Below are 9,546 nucleotides of genomic sequence, written 5' to 3'. Positions count from 1 at the left end.
AATGATATATTTGCAAATATTGAAGTGCAGTTGAAGAATACAACGTGTTGACGCTCCCACAGTATTAAATGTTTAACGGCTTGAACTCTTTACAACAGATGACTAACTCAATAGTCAAGAGTCATAATAGGTACGTGAAAACAATTATGACTGTTTGTCTGAGAATTCCCTTGAACAATAGCCGTTTGCTCTTTTATAGTTATCCACCTTTGTTACCCGGTATTCCAATAAGCAGAGGCTACTAGCTTAAAATCATGTGCATAATACAGTCATTTTGGCCAAGTTACTCTGAAGTCCTGTTATCATATATCGTCTGTTATCGTATCAGCACTTTTATTGGGTTTCCTGTCCCCAAATCTGCACTATGATCCCTCAGATTTATGATCCTCATAATTGTATGGCTTATAACATTACAGAGAATTGTAAAAGTAAATATATTGCCCCATGATTTGAATGCTTTGTGTCACCAGATAACACTCGTCTCATCGTCCACTCCTAACACTGCAAACCTCTATATTACATATTTTTGCTATGAAATAGAGATGATGGAGTACTATAGCATCAGCTGTCATCATTCATTCTTCTGCTTGAGCATGCTCGTGCGTCTGCGTGCGTGTGTGCGTGTGCACGTACACGTGCGTGCGTGTGCACGTACACGTGCGTGCGTGTGCACGTACACGTGCGTGCGTGTACACGTACACAGCATATATATACACATATACGTACTGAACCGAGAGCGCACGCCGCACTCGAGATTTCATAGATTTTTGTCACAAATGACCCGGTGACCTGTGACGTTACACAACCCCTTGGCTAACTACGAACTGCCTTACTGCTCACACTAGCAGATGTGTTGAATTCCTCAATGTTCCTAGGACCACCGCGGCAGTTACCTTTGGCCGTTGTCGGCTGGTAGTCGTTCGTCCCTTCGGTTGTTATGTCCGAGTAGACATTCGTTGGTGAGCTCGAATGGAACTCTCGTCGCTGCTGATCATTTTCCTCCTCACTTGAGGCCCCTCGTCAGAATTCTGACAAGAACTCCCGTAGCTGTTTAAATAGCTGGTTGGCTGGTGCACTGCCACTGTCAGCCAGGTAACTCAACCCCTGTGACGTCGGTGCCGGTCAGTACCAGGGTGGTGTAACCCCTGCCTCGCACCTGAACTTCTTTTTGGCGAACTTTTATATCGCACAATTTCAGTCAGTTATAATTTGATAGAGCGAAATAAGATAATTAAAAAAATAATCACTGATATCTGAGCAACCTCCATTATTAACAATTAGCGTTCCAGCAGCAGAACTTATCTACCAACGACGCAGCGCCACTGTACATCAGATAACACAAAAATAAGAGAAATGTCGTGTCTCAATATTCACAGTCTATGATAGCGTGGAGATTCCAGGGAAGTTGACCCACCAAGCCCGCACTAAGTGAATAACTACTAACTACACTACTTAAACTTAGAGAATGAAACAATGTAACGTCGAGCTTGACGTTACACCAAGAGTGAGGAGAGCGAACAGACGAATTTTCAGGGAAACCAAACAGGAAGAGATACAACGAAGACAAAATATGCAGGTACTATACTATGTATTTTTGTATGTATACTATGTATTCTCTATCCGTGTCATTAAGATAAGAGGGCAGAAACATAACAGGGAGGAAAGGTTCTACACTCGAGATGCCGTCCTAGTCAACCGAGACGTACCGTCCTGACGAATAGACAATGAGCTATATCATCTATTAACAACAAAAGGTGGTGTAACTCTTGTTACACCAGAGCGTATATATAATATAATTTTGAATTTCGGATAGTAAAACTCAGAACAACCCAAGAGTTGTGTTCAGCTAACGAATATTGTTTCCAAATCACAAGCACCAAAACAACTCAACTACCGACTGACAAGTAAGTGCCTAGCTTACTATCGAAGTATTTATCCCCCGTTATCACCCACGTGTTGTCCCCATATGTCATGTCACCCTTAACCGTCTCCCTCCGTCTGCACTCTCTGATTAACAACTCAGCTAACCATCTGACGTTGCGGCAACGTTGTCACAACGTTTCACTTGCGTTGTAAAAACGTTGTGCTATTATGTTGAGGCAACGTAAATTTGTAGACTCCACTGAACGTTGCCACAACGTTGTGGAATAACGTTGTAATGTAACATATTGTACACTAGGAAATCATTGCCATACAAGTTGCAGCCCGGTGCAACAAAGTACACTAACAGTTCATGAGCATAAACTCTGGATTTGAGCAAGTTGTGGGCAGACACGAATGGAGCTGGCCACACTCATGAAGTGATCAAACAAGTATGGTCTCAATATACCGCGCAATGCAATCTTCCCTGTATACAACAAGAACTGTCTGTATTCTGCGGCTTTCTATCTATCCACATCTGAGAATCTTCACGGCTTACGGGCAAAATTGTGAGGGATAAATCTTTTCATTTTAATCAATTTCTTGCTGACTTGATCAATGAGACAGGCTGACATTTTCACATCTTTACTACCTCTCATCCATAGCAGAATTAACTTATTCGTCACACCAAGACATAGCTTGTGCATGTAATTGATTGAAAACGTTTTCACCATTTCTATGGGCAAGTCACAAAAGGGGGACACGACATGGTGATGTTCCTCATTACACTAGTTGCTTGAAGGACTAATGTTAGCAATCTCTGGGTATGTCACTCTACCAAGCCAGGCACCTCTGAGAACATTTGTCACATCCAAAATAGCCTGATAATAACTTGGTTCCTTTCACTAGGCCCTTCGCTGGGGCATCACAAATGATGTACGTCAGGGTAATACCAATTGTTCTATCACCATCTTGTAGACCATGCTGAATGAGATGGTTTAGCTCTTCAACTGTATCTCGTAAAAACTCCAAATCCGTTGGTTTGGAGTCTGCATATGTTAAAGCTACAGGGAAAACTGTTACTGGTTCCACATTCACATGCACACAATACTGGCCATAGACTTTTGCGTGAACTTTTAAATAGTTGAATGCCATCAACATTGAAAGACATTTCTAAAGCAGCGACGCACTGTTTCTCTCACACTTGCAGGATATCGCTTGAAATTCTTCAGTAATTGATCACTTAGTCCAAAATATATATACTCCATTTCAGATTTAATTTCTGTCAGTACATCAGTGTATTGATCAGTGTATATTTTTAGCAATGTGCGAGCAGAAGCAGGAAAATCAGGGTGCCCATATTTTTCTTCAGAAGCTTAAGAAGCCTATCCACTGCATTTTGCTTTAGTTGGTAGGTATTCACTGACCCAATTAGCCAAGTCATCTTCCAATAAGCCACTATTGGCATTCTCCATTTCATTTTGTGAGTCGGATAATAAAGTCACATCCTGCTCAATTACATCCCAGTTCCACTCCGCATTCCTGCAGGCTCCTGTATCAATGTCATCAATGTTTCGTCCTGGACTGTGCGTAGACTCACTATCGCTGGTTTGTAGCACCACACTTCCTGAACTCAATGGCACAATACCTGCAGCTGGAGCTTCTTCATCACTGTCATTATCTCGGTGCAGATTACTACCCATACTTCTTAATAACCGATTAGCAGATATCTACATCCTTTTGTACTTGAGACGATTTGCCTTCATTTTGTCCGAACTGTGATATATCCGGTGTTTCAAAGGCAAGCAGGCAACCTGGGAGATACTCTACCGAAGTCTGAAAAACATAAAAGAATAGAAATACACAATTTTCACAGGCTTTGTTCGACATTCTACATTTTGCAATCTATACATGGCTGACGTGTATGTAGCATTTTTCTGGTTATATTTACCGGCTGTTGTATATAATGTAGAAACACACTTTCAAACTTCTACATACACACAGCCATGCATGTGTTTATAACTAGCAAAATTCTACTGATACAGCACACGTGCATATAACTTGCAAACTTCTACATACACGCCAGCCGCGTACCTATAACTAGCAAAATTCTACACATACAGCACCCGTGCATATAACTAGCAAAATTCTAAACATACAGCACACGTGCATATAACCGCGAGATACACAGATACAGCGATACACCTATACACAAATACACAGATACACAGATATACAGAGTGTGTCCCAGCATCCTCGGGTGATGTAGGCCGCATCTCCGCAATAGGTGCATGCCGTGACAATGTACACGTGCTTGACACCAGCTTGCATGAAACCTGTGTTATCTACTCGTAATACTGAAGCTGACGTGCGTGTCACGTGTGATGCTGACGTGCGTGCTTGGCTATAACTCTTCCTGACGCATGTTTGACGTATGTTGTATCCGTACACACGCTCTGTGGCGTATAAATACCGCGCTCTCCAGAGCACAATCAGGCCGTGATCAGTCAGTCTCAGCCTGGAGCTGAGGAAAGAGCTGCCTCGATAAATAAAACATCAACACAGCGCAAGGTACAAGCATTGCGACCACTACCGACGACCTCTGTACAGAGCTCGCATCTCCCTGCAGAGGATCGTCCTGGTAAAGTCTAGTGCCTAGCTAGATCAGTATTTTACGTACTTGTGCGTTACTTCTACTTCTACTCTATATTGGCCACTATCAACATACTGATGATTCTACCAACGGGAGGCGCTAGTTGAGACTAAAATAAAATTTCCCTTCCCTTTGATTTTCTAAAGAAAAAAAAACAAACAAACAAATGTTACGGAAAATTTTGTTACGCTGCGAGGTATGCACCGTTTTTTATGTTCACCCTGGTTTGATGATCAGGGCTGAATAAACCTCCCTCGGGTTTATTCACGGCGTGAGCACTTTTACTCTGGAGTTGTGTTGTTTGTTCTTGTGTTGACTTGAACTCGTACAATTCAGTGGTCGAACAGTGGGAGCGTCCCGCGTGACGTGGTATAAACGTTACACAAATATATACGCACGCACGCGCGCGCGCGCGCACACACACGCACGCGCGCAGCCCTACCTGTTAAAAATTTGGTTATCGAATATAAATGAGTAAAATCAAACATAAATACAAGGCTTTCTCCTTTTTTCCTTCCAAGGCATTCCTTCCCTTTCATTTTCATTCTTTTTTTATTCAAATCCCAAGCTATAATTCTTAGGTTTTATTTAGGTTTTCTCAAAGTATAAACGTTAAAAAAAGAATCACTGATATCAGTAGGCCTACAACTTCTCTTGTTAACAAATACAGTGCTTATATAATTACAAAACATTTATATATATATATATATCAGGATATACATGAAAGCACATGCAGTCGTTTTGCAGGACGTATTCCGTTATCCTTGAATAACTGTAGAGTTCCAGTAGGAGGCGGCGCTACCATGCAGTCCCACCGGTGACGTCCATGGTGACGTCAAATCACGGAAGTGTCGTTTTCTTAGCTGGGACCAATCAGCTTCTTCTCCGTGATTTTACGCTACGCACGTTTCCTTGGTTATGCCATAGATATACACAACAACACGCGTGTAGATCAATGGTTATTCGTCTTTGTGTTCAAATTGCCATTCCTACTATTTAGTGACAATGTTTCTGTTTTAAAACTGCTACGCAGTAATTAAGAATTAATTAGTAACGCGTCATATATTCAAACTGAAACTGTATATCATAATAATGAAGCCAGCAAGCATAAAGTTAGACGATGGAAGTAGTTTTGCAACAAATTGCTTTCCAGCTCGAAAGCTTAACTGTACCATTTATGAAGGTAAGGCTGAGCGTTTGTTGTTTGAAACGTGTTCACTGCGATCCGTACAGCTGATCTATCGATTTGGTCATGCAACCTCGGCTGTCCGTCATTGCCATTGGTATGGTTTCTTGCACTATGAAGACTAATAATCCCTACCAACACACTGCTGTAGATACTGCAGAGTGATCCCAATCAAATGTTTCCCACATACCAAGAATACCAAATTTATCCAAGCCCAAGGTTTGATCTAGTTGCAATGTAATCAGCGTATGATAGTTCACCTTCTAACCTAACCCGACCAGGCTGTGTGACTAACGTCAATACACCTATGACGTAGGGTATTCTAACCCTAGCAATACCGTTTCTTGGAGCTACTTCTAACCTAGCTCCAAGAAACGGTAGTGCTAGGGTTAGAATACCCTATTAGAATACCTTATGTATATTGACGTCAGTCACACAGCCTGTATGGGGTATAGACAATTCCGGTGTAGACAATCGGGTGTATAGACAATCCGTCGCACAGCCTGGTTGGGTTACTTCTAACCACAAGGTTTCAGTTTCACTAGCTCGACCCAAGAAACGGTATTGCTAGGGTTAGAATACCCTATTATAAGTACCTTATGTATATTGACGTCAGTCACACAGCCTGGTCGGGTTACAGTTTCACCTAACAGACAAAACCTTACACTCATACCAGGGTATAGCCAAGAAACGGTCTTGCTAGGGTTAGAAGACAATCGGTCGCACAGCCTGGTCGGGTAATAACAGGGATGTCATTTGATTAACTTCATTGACTGCATGTGCAAGGTTTCTAGTGTTGTGACTGTTAGTGGTGGTGATGATGTTGGCCCCCAGCTACACAATAACTGTCAAATTTATTATTGCACATATAGGACCAACTTTCAAAATGCGCCACAGGTAGGACTTATACAATTTTACCATTTTGAATTTGAAACTAGATTAATATTTCGGTTCAAGGATATAAGAGCTGTCCCCACTTCATTTTCGCAATGTGCGACATGTGGACATCTCTTATATCCTTGGGCCAATATTTCTGCCCCAATTCGTAGGTGGTGCTTGGGTGGTTGCTGTGCAAATGGAAAAAGTTCAAAATTCCAAGTTGATGTCAGACAGCCTGGGCTTATACAGCACTGCCAGTGAAATCAGAGCATTACAACCATCACCCTCAAATGCTGAAAAAGATGACAGCCAACTCGTTATATTGGATAAAAAATATTTGGTAAATATTACATGTTTATGTAAGCTTACGTACGTATAGCTTCGTTTGTTTAGTTATGGTAGGCAAAGAGGAATCATGGTTACTGCTCTTCATTTTACAGAAGCAAAGGGAAAGGGTTATCTTACTTACCTACTGTCAGTTTCTAACGTCACTGATTGACAGCATTTCAGTCTTAAATTGTGTGAAATGAATCACATTTGTATTTCTATTTGCGAATTGTGAACGTGTATAGGAAAACCGATTACTATTCATTATGCTTTCTGTCACTTCATGGGGTAATTATGCGCTGTCGTTGTCGCCATTCTGATGAGTAGGAACAATTTTATTCCATCCTTGCTCAGATGTAATTATATGCATTCGGTCATTGATAGCGAGATCATAGAGAAAAATGTGTAACCTGATCGCCCCGCGCACACACTACGAGGGAAATGTTGAAAGATTTGCCGATAATATTGCAGTTGATAATCTAAATGCTTTGAACATCTCATAGAAAGGTTGGTAGAATGTTTAAAATTTGATTAACTCATCGTCTCATTGACTTTTTGATAGTGTAAACCCAGCATTAATGAGAAAGCTTTCAAGTCTGTTTACGTGTGCTGCATGGGTGGGCACGTCCAACACGCTAAATATAACTATACGCGCTTGTATGACACCGTTTTTGCATGTACAAGTGGTGTGGGCTGGCACGACTCTCATCGCGCAGAGACCTAAAAAAATAATACATACACTAACGGCTCGCGAAGAGCAGATGTGCATATCTGAGGATTTTAGCAAAATATGAATTAACAGTGATGCTGCGAGGTTCTGCATAAGAAGCGTAACACTCAGGTGAGCTTTGTCCAGGGGATGTTCATAATATGGTATACTGCAGCTACAGGTTGATAAAGGATCAATGTCAGTAATAAACAATTAGGAATGGCAACAGTAAATAATCGTTAGCAGTGACAGGATTATTATATGAACCAGGAAAACTGGATCTGGTTTGAAAAATCTACGAGCCAAAGTAGGTCAACGGGTGAGTAGGAGCTAGCCAGGTATGAGGCCTATGATTAGCAGAGAGTTGAAGAGGGAAGCCTCCTCTATTTAGGATATGAGTAGTATGATTCGAGTAGTATTTAATTCGATGATACAATAGTATGATTCGAGGCTTCAGTGAAAAAGAGAGGTGAGGGGAGACAGGGCATAGACAGACAGAAGGGAAGGGAAGGTACGCTCATGGTGGCAACAGCCTATGGGCTGCAGTTTGTGTGAAAATCCATGTAATATCTAAGGTCAACCCCTTATGTAAAGAACAGCTCTGCTGGGCAATGACACTTGGAACGTTTCAATAATAAAATGAAGGTAAATGAACACGGAATGTATTTACTAGCAAAGTCTTAATGTTCATCTATTCTGATATTATTGGTAACAGTGTCGCGTAAATGCAGTTCCTGATGCTCCTCTGCAGCACACAATTTCAGCGCATGCACGCCACTCTGCTCAAACTCACAGAAAGATTGACTTTCCTTCAGAGCCTTTATAATACCGTAGATATCGAATATCTCTATTCTAATTTCTATATCTATGACAATACTAAGGTGTATATATGTGATTGCACGCATATAATATATGCGTGTAATCACATATACACCTTTGTATTGTCATAGATATAGAATAGAGATATTCGATATCTACGATATTGTCGGTATGTAAAATATTCTGCCATCTCATAGACACCCACATAGGACGTGAAGTAGTTTTAGATATAGCTAACTGTGTATTCTTATATAAATCCGGGCATTATACCCTAGTCTTATATAAATGTACATTTACACAGCCATGAAGCCTGGCATCATCACAACTGGCATATATGTAAAGTCAACAGTTTGCTACTGTACCTGTAGGCACACTGTGCATGCCAAACGCTGTGTGGTTATATTGTTTTAATGCTATATATATACTGTTGGTGTTGCCATTGCTGGAGATCTATAAAAATCTCCTGTAGTGTATGTAACAAAAGCTTAGTGTATATATATGGTGACAAGTTCCTAGGGCTGATAGAGTCTATGTCCCCCAGGGTACTGCCGGAACGTACCCTGGGTACGGTCCGGTATACCGGAACGTACCCTGGTACTAAATACTACTATCTAATATGCCGGACCGTACCTCGCCTACTCCACTAACGAGTCTTACTCCTGGCTCTGGGGGGGTGTTCGTGTACATGACTCTTTTAGAGCAAAACCTTATATTTTTTCATTCCTTATGGTAAGACTCTCAAAAAAAGTTTGGGTAACACTTCTGGGTCAAGTACGTTTTTTCTGTACAGCTAATTATGCGATTTTTGGTTAGGCGCCAAAGTGAAAAAATGACAATATTGAAGTTTCAGAGCATAAATATTTATTAAGCAACCATAAACTTTCAAATTGCACTGAATTACATTGAATGAGTATTACTAATAACTTTCTAGCATGATTTGTTGCCATAAACTTTGTTTCATAATACGAAATGGCTACATTTTTGCTCAATTTTAGCCAAAAAATGGCCAAAAATCGCGTTCACTTTGAAAGTAGCTCTAAGTATGATTGCTTCTCACTCACCCAATATTGTAGCTAGAGCTACCAAAATTGGCCAAAGGTTTCCTTATTAAGT

Source organism: Priapulus caudatus, unplaced genomic scaffold (assembly GCF_000485595.1).
Source record: "Priapulus caudatus unplaced genomic scaffold, Priapulus_caudatus-5.0.1 Scaffold182, whole genome shotgun sequence".
In the NCBI taxonomy this organism is placed as follows: Eukaryota; Metazoa; Priapulida; class Priapulimorpha; order Priapulimorphida; family Priapulidae; genus Priapulus; species Priapulus caudatus.
Note: the sequence above shows the minus strand (reverse complement) of the source record.